Consider the following 15767-nt stretch of genomic DNA (forward strand, 5'->3'; position numbering starts at 1 on the left):
GCCATCGTGTGGTCAATGCTGGGAAATGCTCACTAAATTCATTGTAATGCAGGTAGCCTGGTGATGCGCTCTGCAGCAGCGCCATCGTGGGGTCAATGCTGGGAAAAGCTCACTAAATTCAATGTAATTCAGACAGCCTTAGTCATACGCTAAGCAGCAGCGCCATCGTGTGGTCAATGCTGAGAAATCTCACTAAATTGAATGTAATACAGGCAGCCTAGTGATACACTGTGCAGCATCGTCATCTTGTGGTCAATGCTGGGAAATGCACACTATATTCAATGTAGTGCAGGCAGCCTAGTGATACGCTGACCAGCAGCGCCATCGTGTGGTTAATGCTGGGAAATGCTCACTAAATTCAATGTAATGCAGGAAGCCTAGTGATACAAGGAGCAGCAGCGCGCCATCGTGTGGTCACCGCAGGGAACTTTTTACTTTCAAATTATTCCGATATTGTATATTTTAATGAATAATATAGCAATACTGCAGGGAATTTATAGACCTAGTTTTATATGATGCAGACAGCACAAAAGATGTGCAGTAGCAACAGCGGCCTCGTGTGGTCACTGTGGCAACTGTCTTGGTAGGCCATCTGAGTACCCGGAAGAAAAATGACTGGAACACACAAACAGGAAGTGACGTTTATGACTTCTGGGTGAAGCGAGGCAATCATTCAGGTATTTACAGTCAGAATCTTTCCTGTCCATTAATTACGTGTCAGTGTGTGACGCATGATGCGCGTAGTATAAACATATTCAGCTTCTTTGTATGTGAGATTTTTACTAAAATGCTTATCAGGCGGATGATGAACGCAATCTGTACTATGGCCACCAGGTGGCGCTATGACATAACATTATTATATTATTACCATTTACATGTTCCAGAATCAAACCTCACACTTTTTGGAGATATAAAACAGATATGACACCCCCCTCTCCTATGTAACCGTGGTAACACCAGTGTAGCCATAAGGGTATGTTCACACGACCTATTTTCAGACGTAATTCACAGGTGTAATTTTTAGGCTATGTTCACACAGAGTTTTTTTTCCGAGTTTTTAGACGCGGAAACCGCGCCAAAAACCTCATCAAAAACAGTTCGAAAGTGCCTCCCATTGATTTCAATGGGAGGCGGAGGCGTCTTTTTCCCGCCATCTGTAAAACCGCCTCGCGGGAAAAAGAAGCGACATGCCCTATTTTCGGGCGTTTACGCCTCTGACCTCCCATTGACTTCAATGGGAGGCAGAGAAAGCATATTTTGCAGCGTTTTATGCCCGCGGTGTGCAGGGAGAGGAAAATCTGCCTCAAACTTCCAAACGGAATTTAGAAGCAGAAATTCTGCCTGCAAAAAACTCTTACGCCAGAAAAACCGTCTCCATTACGCCTACAAACATCTGCCCGTTGCTTGCAATAGGTTTTACGATGTTCTGTTCAGACAAGGTGTAATTTTACGCGTCGCTGTCAAAATACGATGCGTAAAATGACAGCTCGTCAAAAGAAGTGCAGGTCACTTCTTGGGACGTTTTTGGAGCCGCTTTTCATTGACTCTATTGAAAACCGCTCCAAGAACGGTAGCAAAAACACCGCGAAAAATACGAGTGGCTCAAAAAACGTCTGAAAATCAGGAGCGTCTTGAAAACAGCTCCTGATTTTCCGACGTTCTTGAAGCCGCTCGCGATTTTCGCTGCGTTTTTTACGGCCGTTTTTGGAGCTTTTTTCGCTAGAGTCAATGAAAAACGGCTCCAAAAACGTCCCAAGAAGTGACCTGCACCTCTTTTTCACGGCCTATTTTTACCACGTAAAAAAACGTGTAAAATGACACCTCGTGGGAACAGAACATCGTATAACCCACTGCAGGCAATGGGCAGATGTTTGCCGACGTATTGGAGCCGTCTTTTCAGCCGTAATTTGAGGCATAAAACGCCTCCATTACGTCTGAAAATAGGTCGTGTGCACATACCCTTACAGTGACGGTCACAGTGCCCACATGACAGCAACAGTCAAGGGCCCCCAGAACAGTGACAGCCACCTTTCTACCAGAACAGTGACAGCCAAAGTGCTCCCATAACATTGACTGTTGCTGTTATGTGGGCACTGTGACTGTTACTGTTATGGGAGCACTATGGCTGTCACTGTTCTGGGGGAGAGTTGGTTGTCCCTGTTATGGAGGACTTTGACTGTTGCTGTTATGTGGGCACTGTAACTGTCAAAGTCCTCCATAACAGGGACAACCAACTCCCCCCCAGGAAAGTGACAGCCATAGTGCTCCCATAACAGTAACAGTCACAGTGCCCACATAACAGCAACAGTCAAAGTCCCCCATAACAGTTGATTAACAGCTGATGGCCACTGTTACATTGTTTGAATATATCAATTGCATCATCATCAGTTTTTTTGTCTCAAGTGATTACAACTGATGCAAAAACCGATTCAAAAATGTATCAGTTGCATCAGAATTTTTCACAATTTTTACTACAAAACCATCAGTTGTCGTTAGTTGTCATCCGTTTTTAACATCAGTTTTTTACCACAATGGTCCACCAAAAAGGTTGTCTAGTGTCTGAAAATGCCACACACCCCCTGTAGATAATGCCACAGTGCCCTCTGTATATAATGCCACACCCCCCTGAAGATAACGCCACACAGCGCCCACTGTAGATTGTGCCACACAGCGCCCCCTGTAGATAGCACCGGATACATATAGCGCTACCCCCTTCTCCTGTAGATAGCGCCACTCAAGCTCCCTCTAGCATATATGGACAGTGGCGTCAGGGGTTACTCCCTAAACGGAATCCCCGGCCGCAGCGTTACCAATGCTGTGGCCGGGGATTGCCTCAAGAAGGACCCCCTGACGCCACTGTCCATATATGGACAGTGACGTCAGTGTCTACTCCTTGAGTGGAATCCCCTTGCCAACTCTGGCCAGGGATTCCGCTCCAGGAGGAGATCCCTGACGTCACTGTCCATATATGGACAGTGGCGTCAGGGGGTCCTTCTTGAAGGAAACAACCCGGCCACAGCATTGGTAATAAAATTACATTACCGGGTACATATCACAATGTAATGACCATTACTCACCGTCTGCTGGAAGTTGACATGGCCATAACCAAGAGACCATCTTTTGATCATGTTCCTGCAGACACGTATAGACAGTTCAGGCCCATCTGGACTAAACTTCTGATAGATAGAGGAAGGCCATAGGATCTGCGGCGTAACTAGGAAAGACTGGGCCCCATAGCAAACTTTTGACTGTGGCCCCCCCTCCCCTGGGAGTCACACAACCCCCCCCCCCTTGTAGATAGTGCCTTTTTTACAAACCCCCCCTTTTGATAACGCCATACAGCCCCCCCTGTAGGGAACGCCATACAGCGTTGTCCCCTGTAGGGAACGCCATACAGCGTCCCCCCTGTAGGGAACGCTATACAGTGTCGTCCCCCATGTAGGGAACGCCATACAGCGTCGTCCCCCCTGTAGGGAACGCCATACAGCGTCGTCCCCCCTGTAGGGAACGCCATACAGCCCCCCCCCCCTGTAGGGAACACCATACAGCGTCCCCCCTCCCAAAAAAATGCGACCTACAGTGTGTCCTAATAAAAGACATGTATCCCCTATCCACAGGATAGGGGAGACATGTGTGATCGCTGGCAGCGATAGGGAGAACGGGGGACTGAAAGTCCCCCAAGTTCTCCATGACTAACCTCTGACTTCCGGCGTCTGCGCAGCTCACTAAAAATGAAAGGAGCGCTGGTCACGCATGCGCACAAGCACGACCGGCGCTCCATTCATTTCTACAGAGCTGCCGACACAGACGCCGGAAGTCCGAGGTTAGTCATGGAGAATTTGGGGGACTTTCAGTCCCCCGTTCTCCCTATCGCTGCCAGCGATCACACATGTATCCCCTGTCCTGTGGATATCCTGTGGAGAGGGGATACATGTCCTGTGGAGAGGGGATACATGTCTTTTGTTTAATGGCAGAGCAGGGAGATACCTCCCTGCTCTGCCGTACTGTTCAGTGGCGTCGCGCTATAGCAGCCATAGCGGCTGCTAGCGGAGCCTCCGGCCATGGTGGAGGCCCGTGCCGGCGGGCGACACGGGCCCCCTCATGCCGCGGGCCACGTAGCAGCCGCTACTGCTGCTACGGCGGTAGTTACGCCACTGCATAGGATATTGGCTGTTACTGTGCGGATCTCCACTGAAGAAGTAACGGAATATTCTCATCACACAAAGTCTGTCGTTGGGTTATGCCATCATTTTGCGATCGGTAGAAGTTTTACTGCCATATGAACCCTCGCTCTCGATCATTGCCCTCTTGCGGCTTTAACAGTCTCTACTCTTCTGGGAAGGCTTGCCACAAGATTTTGGAGTGTGACCTCACAGATGCTTTTTTTGACTGAATGGGCACAAATTCCCACAGACAAGCACTGATATTGGATGAGTAGGTTTTGCTTGCAACCCGTGTTATAATTCATCCCAAAGGTGTTGGATGGTCCTTTGTGCAGGCCACTCGAGTCCCTACACAACAAACTCATCAAATCATGTCTTTATGGACCTTGCTTACAGGGGCGCAGTCATGCGGGGACAGGAAAGGTCCTTCCCCATTAGACACTATGTATTACTGTAGGTAACGTTCAGAGGCCCAGATTCACCCATCAGACTACCAGATAACAAGACGTCATCACTCTAGAGAACGACGTGCTTTACACCTCTCCAGCTGACTCCTGGCATTGTGCAGGGGGATCTAAGGAAATCCATTTCATGAAGCTCCTGACACACAGTTCTTGTTCTGCGCCACGTTTAAAGCCACTGAGCTCTTCAGTACGACCCATACTACTAGCAATGTTTCTCTGGAGAGTGCATGGCTGTGGGCTTGATTTATGCACCTGTTTGCAATGCGTGAAGCTGAAACAGCTCAATGCGTGAAGCTCAATAATTAGGGGGGGTGTTCACGTACTTTTATCCATATAGTATTGTCTCTCACCTCCCACATGCTGTATTTTCTCCTTACTGCCAAGAGACACAGAACTAAAAATTAAAGAAGAGCTCCAGTGGAAGCACAACTTTCCATGTCTGCACCCCTCACCTGACTGTATATATCACTCTACACTTCTTTTATGTATACTGTACTTACTTTTTGAACGCCTGCCTTGTCCGTGCTTTAAAAGAAGCCTCCGTCTTGATTCTTAGATTTCCCCAGCTTTCTCTTCCTCTCTGCTTTGCTATCAATCACATGACCAGCTAAAGACCATATAATTTCTTTATGCTGGGGGACACTGTGATTATTATTCTCTCTATATTCTTCTAAATAAGCTGAGAAACCATAAGTATACAGACTGGGAGGCTGCACTATATTCTTCTACACCTGTGTGACAGGAACCTGTCTAAGTATCAGTGGCAGTTGATGATAGAAGTTTCTGTTTCCCCCTGTGTATAACTAGTGCGGTACAGAAACTGCTGAAGCCTGTGATGGGTGACACATAGATCTCCAGAGACCCAAGTAGAGAAAGTAGTCACCGAGCCGGATTCACACTGCTGCTAAGCAACCGTCCCGGTCTGATATATAGAGATAAATAACAGGTGAGAGACCGACACATGGAATACCAGAATGCAGCACATGGGAGAGGTCAGTTTTGGCCGGAGTGTCCCTTTAACATTTCATAATTATATCATCTAGTTATCATCTCTTTATTTGTAGATCTCATTCGGAACCATCTACACGTCATTGTTCTTTGTGATGGATAAGGGACACATAACGGAGAAGATACTGAACGTCACCCTGGAGATAATCTACCTTCTTACCGGGGAGGTAAAATAATCCGGGACTCATGTATATGTCCTTTCTCTTATCTTTTTATCCTACGGACAATATTATATAAAAAGCAAAAGATCACGTCATCATAATTGATTTGTAAATATAAATGCTGTAACAAATCTTCTCTGGTGCATAGATATTTATTTTAATACAATGATAGCGCCCCCTAGCATTTTGACTGCCCCCCTAATGCTGCTTCCACCTTCCTAAACAGTCCGCGGTGGACACGCATTACAAAAGTTATGATTTTTGGAATGGTGGGAGGTAAAAACGAAAATTGAAAAAACCGAAAATAGGCTGTTCATTAAGGGGTTAATAACCTATCATTCACCTGTTCTATACCTGGACTGAGTTACCTGGTGGTGGTTGCATTCAGTTATCCTTTGGATGCATTACTATGGACTGATCTGTGGGCTACAACATAAGGTGTCTTAGCCTGGGGACTGTGTTGCTCCCTCTGCAGGCGGGGTGTTGCGGTGGCACTGGTTGCCATGTGGTGCGCCACCTAATAGAGTAGGGACCCACTTAAAAGAAGTTGCCATGAGGAGGCAGGTGGGCTTATACGATCAAAATGTTTACTAAGAACTTCCTGTTCATTTTGATTCTCTTGTATGTTCCATCTCGATATCCAGGATTGTCCAGTAGTGAAGAAGACATCTGGTGACTCTCTATCCCCCAACAGATGTCCCCACATGTCTGGAGGATGGACCAGTACCATCACGGAGCCTTCACTGATACCTAAGAGAAATGAGAGCTACGTAATGGGAAGAGCAGAGTTCACAGCAGCACAGAATCTGCACGCTCCTCTCCTGAAATACTCTGTGCTGCTGTGAACTCTGCTCTTACCATTACGTAGCTCAGTCTGTTACCTCTCCTCCACTCCTGTCCTCAATAACACCTTCACATGATTGGCAAGTCACCACCCCGCACAAGATCCACACGCTCATCTCCTGAAATACTCTGTGCTGCTGTGAACTCTGCTCTTACCATTACGTGGTGACTTGCCAATCATGTGAAGGTGTTATTGAGGACAGGAGTGGAGGAGAGGTAACAGACTGAGAGCTACGTAATGGTAAGAACAGAGTTCTCAGCAGCACAGAATCTGCACGCTCCTCTCCTGAAATACTCTGTGCTGCCTTAAACTCTATGGACAGGTCAGGATCCTGTTTCTTTTAAATGTTGCACTGTAGCGCAGCCTTATATAGTGGATCGAGCGGGTTCCCCAGCAGCATTTAAAAGAAACAGGATCCTGACCTGTCCACAGAGTTTAAGGCAGCACAGAGTATTTCAGGAGATGAGCACGGCCGGCCACGGGCAGCCGGTCGTTTTTCCGAGCCGTGCTCCCATTATAAAGTATAGGAGCACGGTCCGTAAAATAAAAAAATAGAACATGTTCTATCTTTTTAACGGCACGGGCACCTTCCCGTGAGAAAACGGGAAGATACCCGTGGCTAACAGAAATCTATTGGCCCGCTATTTCGGGTCGTAATTACGACCCGTAATAACGGGTGTTTTTACGGTCGTGTGCATGAGGCCCCGTAATGACGGGTGACTACGTGTGTGCACCCGTCATTACGGCAGCGTTGCTAAGCGACGTCAGTAAATAGTCACTGTCCAGGGTGCTGAAAGAGTTAACTGATCGGCAGTGACTGTTTCAGCACCCTGGACAGTGACGACCGATCACAATATAGAGTAACCTGTCAAAAAAAAAAGACGTTCATACTTACCGAGAACTTTCTGCTTCCTCCAGTCCGGTCTCCTGGCCGTTGCCTTAGTGACGCGTCCCTCTCGACATCCGGCCCGACATTCCTGGGTGACGTTACAGCCCATGTGACCGTTGCAGCCAATCACAGGCTGCAGAGGCCTCTGCAGCCAATCACAGGCTGCCGCGTCAGAAAAGAAGGTCGGACTGGAGGAAGAAGAGGGACTCGTCACCAAGACAACGACCGGGTACGTATGAAATGTTTTTTATTTTATTTTTAATCAGCAGCCTCTTTTCTCTATCAGTGATTGATAGAGACAAGTGGCTGCCGATTTGTATAATATTTTTGACCGGGTTCGGTCAAAACGGGTTCGGCCGAACCCGGTGAAGTTCGGATTCGCTGTCCCGGTTCGCTCATCTCTACCTGTCAATATTGTTTCTGACAGAGGGGTACAATTTGTTTCATTGTTTTGGAGAGCCTTCTGTAAGAAGTTGGAGATTGATCTGTCCTTCTCCTCGGCCTTCCATCCTGAAACCAATGGTCAAACTGAGAGGACTAATCAGTCTCTAGAACAATATTTAAGGTGTTTTATCTCTGACTGTCAATATGATTGGGTTTCCTTCATTCCCCTCGCCAAATTTTCCCTTAATAACCGGGTCAGTAACTCGTCAGGGAACTCCCCCATTTTCTGTAATTTTGGGTTTAATCCACGGTTCTCCTCCCTTTTACCTGGTAGTTCCAACAATCCCGAGGTAGAGGTCGTTCATCGGGAACTGTGCACAGTCTGGGCCCAGGTTCAGAAGAACCTAGAGGCGTCCCAGAGCATACAAAAGACTCAGGCAGATAGAAGACGTTCTGCTAAGCCTTTGTTTGTGGTCGGGGATCTGGTGTGGCTGTCTTCAAAAAATGTGCGCCTTAAAGTTCCGTCCCAAAAATTTTCTCCCCGGTATATAGGGCCGTACAAGGTCATTGAGGTCCTTAACCCTGTCTCCTTCCGGCTGGAGTTACCCCCGTCTTTTCAAATACACAACGTGTTTCATGCCTCCCTCCTGAAACGCTGCTCCCCGTCCTTGGTTACCTCGAGGAAACCTCCGGTCCCTGTTCTCACCCCTGAAGGGGTAGAATTCGAGGTGGCCAAGATTGTGGATAGCAGGATGGTCCAAGGATCCCTCCAGTACCTGGTCTATTGGAGAGGATACAGGCCTGAGGAGAGGACTTGGGTACCCGCCTGGGATGTTCACGCTGGGGTATTGCTCAGGAGGCTCCATCTTCGGTTCCCCAATAAGCCAGGTCCACCTATGAAGGGTCCAGTGGCCCCTCATAAAAGGGGGGGTACTGTAAAGGATCTGCCAGACACCGCTTCTGTGTCGACGCCCGTGGTTAATCAGTCTGCACCTGCTCCTAGGTCTGATAGAGTGACTCGATCTGCTACCACTCAGGCTGGTAGGCTGAGGAGTGGGAGAACCAATCACAGCCTGGCCAGACAGTTCTAGCTCCCGCCCTCGGTCTATGTATACCTTCATTTCCTGCTTGTCTTTGCCTGTGATTCTCTCTGGTTTCCTGGCTCTACTGTTCCTGCTATAACTATTCACCTCTGCTTCATATGACCCTGGCTTGACTGACCATTCTCCTGCTCTGCGTTTGGTACCTCGTACACTCCTGGTTTGACTCGTCTCGTTCACTACTCTTGTTGCTCACGGTGTTGCCGTGGGCAACTGCCCCATTTCCCTTAGCTTCAGTGTACCCTTGTCTGTTTGTCTGTCGTGCACATATTGAGCGTAGGGACCGTCGCCCAGTTGTACGCCGTCGCCTAGGACGGACCGTGCAAGTAGGCAGGGACTGAGTGGCGGGTAGATTAGGGCTCACCTGTCTTCTCCCTACCCCGACATTACAATAGGATTGTATAGAAAAAAACCTAGTTTGTTATTAGCACCATTTTGGGTACTTTTTGATCACTTTTTATTACATTTTTTTAAGGATTTAAGGTACCCAAAAACCAGCAATTCTGGTGGGTTTTTTTTCTCGTTCTTTTTTAAATATGGCATTTACCCTGCAGGTTAAATAACGTTATTTTAGATCAGACTTATACGGACAAGTCCATCAATTATGTTGATTTTATTTTTTTTATCTCACTTTAGAGGATGAGGGTCTTTTTTTTTTTTGGTGTATTACTAAAAACTTTAAGGGTATGTTCCCACACACCGGATACGCTGCAGATTTTCTGAAACAGAAAATCTGCAGCAGAATCTCAATAAAAACGCTGGTCAATGTGTGACAGAAATCCCCACCAAATAACGTGTTTCTTCGGCTCATTTTGCTGCGGTAATGCTGTGTTTTACCTGCGGATTTCGTTTTAAACATTGGTTATAGCAAAGTATATGTGCACCTGCGTGTTTCCGCTGCGCAAACGCTGTAAAAACCGCAACAACATAAATCTTTTGCAGAATTTCTGCTCCCTATTGAAGTCTATGGGCCAAACACGCAGGATCTCTGCACAACACGCAGCATGAGAAACGCACCGCAGAACACTTTCGCGTGACTTTTCTGCGGTTTTGTTTTCCGCAGCGCGGGCATGAGATTTTCTTATTCACTTTGCTGCTACTGTAAATGCTGTGGAATATCCGCACAGAGTTCAGTTGTGGAAATTCCGCAGCATTTACGCTACGCGAGAACCCGGCCTTACTCCCTTTTTTTTTGTAAACATTTTTTCCATCCCCCTAAGGACTTCCGTATTGCTGTGTATTGTGCTATTTACAGCCTCCTATTAAAGGGCTTAATAGGAGCACAAAGATGGCAGACCTGGGGTCCTTTTTATTAGGCCCCCAGACTGCCATGACAACCATCAACACCACGTAAGTGAGCCCGCTCCATGCTCCTCTCCTCGTGCCATAAGGTACAGTTACGTCCTGGTGCTACAAGAGGCTTAAAGCACCAGCCTCACCTACAGCAACTTCTGTATAATATACGAGCCCGTACACCAAATGCTCGGCTTTCCGAGAGAAGTCGATCAGAAACGAAGCGGCTCAGCGCTCACCTGAGCACTTCTCCTGCTTCGTTTTAGCGATCTGTGGGGGTCTCCGTGCTCGGACACCCAGTCATCAAAACTTCAGACATCTCACTATGACACGCCAGAAGTTTTTTTGAAAGTTCAATTACCATTTTACCTGCAGAAATTTGCCTTTTTAAAAAAAACCAAAAAAAAAAACCCTGTGTTTTTGACCACCTAGCCCGTGTTTATTTTTTTACCGTTTATATAATCAAATGATATTGTGATCATTGTTACCAAAGTTTCCACACTCCGTGACATTCCCAACCAGCTCTGCATTGTTAGACATTACCAGATTTTAACTGAGCATCACATTTTGTTTGGTTCTCCACAATTTGCCACAAACATGTTATTCCCTTTGCAGTTGGAGCAGAACGGTTCCTATTCTCCCATTATCACTGCAGTACCAGCCTGGGCAGCCCACTCTATCTGTTTCTATATCTGACCATCCGTCTCCTGAGTGACGTGGGGGGGGGGGTCTAGATTACACCCAAAAATAATCATTTCTGTGTTCCTTTGTAATTCCACCCACAAGGTTTCCACCTCCTGACAATCTTCCTCCAGTATTGCTTCTTTTACACTTCCCTTCGTATGACGTTTAACATGCAGACATTCTCCCCCACCTTTCCTATTTGTCCTGTCTTTCCGAACGAGTGTAAAACACTGAAGATTGACAGCCCGATTGTGTGAAGGGCCCGGCTATGTTTCTGCGAAGCCACCTATATCGATATGTTCCTCCAGTACCAAGGCCTCAAGCGCCCCCAGTTTTGCTTCCTAGACTTCTGGCATTTGTGAACATACACTATAGGTTGCCGTCCAATTTTTCATGTTCAGTTTCAGGAATGTGATTGACATTTTTAGGCACATGTGTCTTCAATGTTGGTTTGTAACGCACGGATCTCATTATCCTGTGACCTAATACTTCACCCACCAATATAGTCTGACGCCTCTTGATGACTGAATCCCCTAGAACCACTTCTTATCTTGCCCTAACTTCATTACCATCCCCCCGGCTACCAGCTGGGCTGTCCTCCCGGCTGTCGGGGAGAGCAGTATCCAGTAGGGCTGCCATTTCTGAGACTGACACCCTCGGATCATCGCCCAACTGGTACATTTTTCTTGGAATCACATAGACAGGAGTGATCTTCCTTTTCTCTGAATCATTTCTACTCCCCCTAACTACATTAACCCAGCTACTCGTCTGGTCCTCCTGACCCATTTCTCCACATCTACCCCACTAACTGCTTGCTACGTGAGCACATGAATGACTATTGTCGTGGAGCAGCCAGGATGTCAGTCTAGTGTTTATCACCTATCTCCGTAAAGAAAACAAATGGATATATCCTAGTATTCTATTCTAATATTGTTGTAATGTAAACTTATATGTTTACAGATATTTATTTTCTTAGCAGATGAATGCCAGAACACGTCAAATGGGCATCTTGTTTTATCTCAGAAATTTGAAATGGACGCTAACTCCATAGAGGATTACATCCAGGACTCACCTGGAGAGAACTCCATTACCCCAATCCCAGTCCTTCGTATATCAGATCTATGCCACATGAAACTTTCCTGTGATAAGTCCAATATTGTTCGACACAATCCAAGTCAACATCGCAAAACTTTTTCCTGCCCTGAATGTGGGAAATGCTTTATACAGAATGCAATCCTTACTAGGCACCTGAGAATGCACACGGGGGAGAAACCATTTGTCTGTTTTGAGTGTGGGAAACGATTCACCCGGAATCAAAGTCTCCTTTCCCATCAGAGACTCCACAGGCGAATTAAGCCGTTTCCTTGTGCCGAGTGCGGAGAACGATTTAATCTTGACTCGGACTTGAAGATACATCAAAGGACTCACCGAGGCGAGCAGTGTTACATGTGCGTTGACTGCGGCAAACCTTTTATTGAGAAGTATGAACTTATTAACCACCAAGCAATTCATTTAGATGAAAAGATGTTTTCATGTTCTGAATGTGGCAGATGTTTCTCTCGTAAAACATTTCTCGTTACTCATCAGCGAACCCACTGGAGAGAAACCATTCCCGTGTTCTGAGTGCGGATAAATCTGATCTGCTGAAACATCAGAGAGTCCACACCGGGGAGAGACCTTTTCCATGTTCCGAGTGCGGGAAGTCCTTTGGACAGAAGTCCGATCTTGTTAAACATCAGAGAATTCACACGGGAGAGAGACCTTTTCTATGTTCGGATTGTGGGAAATGTTTCACACAGAAGTCACATCTTCTTAAACACCAGAGGGTTCATAGACCAAATCCCAATTTGTGACCCAGACTGTGATCATTGCAAGTACTTGCACTAGTCGTAAACTTGTTGTGAACTTTTCAGAAGAATTTGGATGTGAAAACATTTAGACTTTTAAAAATTGTTATTCTTTCTTTTTAAGGAAATGTCAGATTTGGGGAAGGCTCAACAGTCATGGAGTATTTAAAGTTCCCATTAATTCCCACTTATTGGTGATCCCATGGGTGACCTTTACTTTCTGGTAACCACACACTTTGGGGACAAGTAGGCAAGCATTTCCTCAGCTGATGACACAGAGATCAAATGACCCTTCCATGGTGGTCCATCAGAAAAATAGTGGTCCCGTCCCGATGACCCTATGAGGTGGGGAGATGTTTTGTCTCTGGTGTCCCAATAACCTGTATTATGTGTAACTGAAACTCAAGCTTAAAGACTTGTAAGTACATATATTTGAATCCTAGTTATGCCTCCCTGCTTTCATATATGGGGGGGGGGGGACAGAGATAGACGTTGGGATGTGTGCTCTACATAAATGTTCAAGATGACACTTTTTCAGATGCCTTTATAACTATGTAGTGCCTATGACAGACGTGTGGCTATTGTCAAACATATTAAGAATGAAAAAACGGATATATATATTTAAAATAAAATACAAGAACCCCCCCCAAAAAAAGATATTGATGAATATATGTATAACAATATACACACAAAAAGGGCAGACCTGTAGGTTCTTTTTTGCCATCGAATTCTGTTTCTAAGCCGGCCACAATGTCTGCAAACAGAGCTGAACTCCTTGACCAGCCGGTATGTATTGAAGACTCTTGATTAGGTAACCAAGAAGCGTGGTATCCTGGGATTCCGGCACTGTGGAGACAATTGGGACCTGTCTCACTCCATCTGGGACACTGTGTTTCTAAGAATTGCCAAAGCGGAAAAAAAGGTATAAATAAAAAAGTTATAGCTCTTTGAATGTGACTATAGAAAAACGAAAAAAATAGCTTGGTCATTAGGGCCTAAAATGGGCTGGTCACTAAGGGGTTAAGCAGCCACTGGACCTGGAATACAGTAGCTGCTCAGCAGTGCGACTCCATTACTGTCTACAGTAAACCAACACCCCAAGTAGCTGCCGAGAAGTTAAGGTCTGTTCTCATCTGCGTCTATGGCAGTTTCCGTCAGATTTGACGGGAAAAACAATGCTATATGTTGCACCACGCTCTGGCCCGATTCACCACATTGTAAGATAATGTCCTGGCTTTCAGTGGCGTGTGTGCGGCTTGTGTTCTATGTGTGCAGTCCTGGCCAAAAGTTTTGAAACAAATTTTGGTTTTCACAGTTTGCTTCTTCAGTTTTCATAGTGCTATTTGCATTAACTCTAGATTGATATGAAGAGTGATCAGATGAATTGCAATTAATAGTATAGTCATTCCTTGCCATGAAAATTATCTTAATCACAAAAAAAAACATTTCCACCTCATTTCAGCCCTGCCATAAAATGACCTCCTACCATCATTTCACGTTCGCTCAGGAGAAAGTGTTAATGAGGACAAGGCAGCTGATAGAATTATAAGAGTGGACTGGTGGCTTTAAAATGGAAAGGTGCTTGAAATCAGTCTTATTCTGTTAACCATGGTTACCTCCATGGAAACGCGTACAGTCATCATTGCTTTGCATCAAAAGGGCTTTGACATTGCTGCGTGTAAGATTGCCCCTAAATCAACCATTTATCGGATCAAGAAGAACTTCAAGGAGAGAGGTTCGATTGCTGTGAAGAAGGCTTAAGGGCACTCAAGAAAGTCCAGCAAGTGCCAGGACCGTCTCCTAAAGAGGATTCAGCTATGGGATCAGTTTTAACAGCAGTGCAGAGCTTGCTCAGGAATGGCAGCAGGCAGGCGTCAGTGCATCTGCACGCACAGGCAGGTGAAGGCTTTTGGAGATTGGCCTGGTGTTAAGAAGGGCAGCAAAGAAGCCACTTATATGGGAAGTTGTCCGTGGTCAATAGAAGTGAATAGGTCTGTAATTGCGGACCGTAATTACTGTCCGCAAGTACGGATGATTTTTACGGTTGTGTGCATGGGGCCTAAACTATCGATAAACACTAAAGCAGCAAACTTTGGGAAAACCAAAATTTGTGTCAGTCTCGAAACTGTGTCATTTATAGTGACCCGGCTCCAACAAGTGTTAGAGAAAGTTGGTGTAGAAGTTTTCCATTAATGAGTTACTCGGCTTCTCTAGATGTTACTGACACCATTTTCTTGGATAATATTTGTGAAATATCTTTAGTAAGAATAGGAAATATAAACGACTGTACAGTGTGTGAAGAACAATTAATAAGTGATGGGGGAGGGGAACTATAGGCACTTTATATGAGCTTTACTGCTTGGAGTTGTGCCTAAAATTATTATCTTGCCTCCAGTTTTTTGGCTTTCTTTCCATGTCAAAATAATAAAAATGTTCTTGTTTGATAATCGCTGCGTCAAAATTGTCTTTAAAAAGAAAAATAATATCACATCTTTGTAATTTAATGGTCTCATTTATTTTTCTACTTGATTTATATTGACTCCTGCACCCTATAAAGAAGCAGTTAAGTGCTGAGTTCAGGAACACTACAGTGCCAGCCCATGCACCTGGGTTTGAAGCTTGCTGCGTGCCGCTGGTGTTGTAGATGGCATTCTCCTTACTTATACAAGTTTCCTGGGGATAGAACCTGCATGTTCCTGACTCTTCTGTTAGCAGAGAACTTTACCAGTGCGCTACCTCTACTGTCGAGAGCCAGCTGCAAATTATTCCAAAGATGACATGTTCTTATTCCTGCTGGAAGTAATGTTTACATTTGGTCTTATGAGGACAATAAGAAAGTCCAAATATCAACCTGAGCTGGTGGCATGGTGCATGATCAGTGTCTAGCCAGTGAGTGTCTTCTGTGTGGTCTCTGGTTCAAATCCTGATGT

At 45.7% G+C, this 15767-nt stretch overlaps 1 pseudogene; it reads left to right on the forward strand.

The window, feature by feature from the left end:
• The first annotated feature begins 5438 nt into the window (after window positions 1-5438).
• On the forward strand, window positions 5439-15288 carry LOC142663348 (uncharacterized; annotated as a pseudogene).
• Window positions 15289-15767: the final 479 nt, after the last annotated feature.

The sequence above is a fragment of the Rhinoderma darwinii genome, chromosome 11, assembly GCF_050947455.1.
Source record: "Rhinoderma darwinii isolate aRhiDar2 chromosome 11, aRhiDar2.hap1, whole genome shotgun sequence".
NCBI classification, from domain to species: Eukaryota; Metazoa; Chordata; class Amphibia; order Anura; family Rhinodermatidae; genus Rhinoderma; species Rhinoderma darwinii.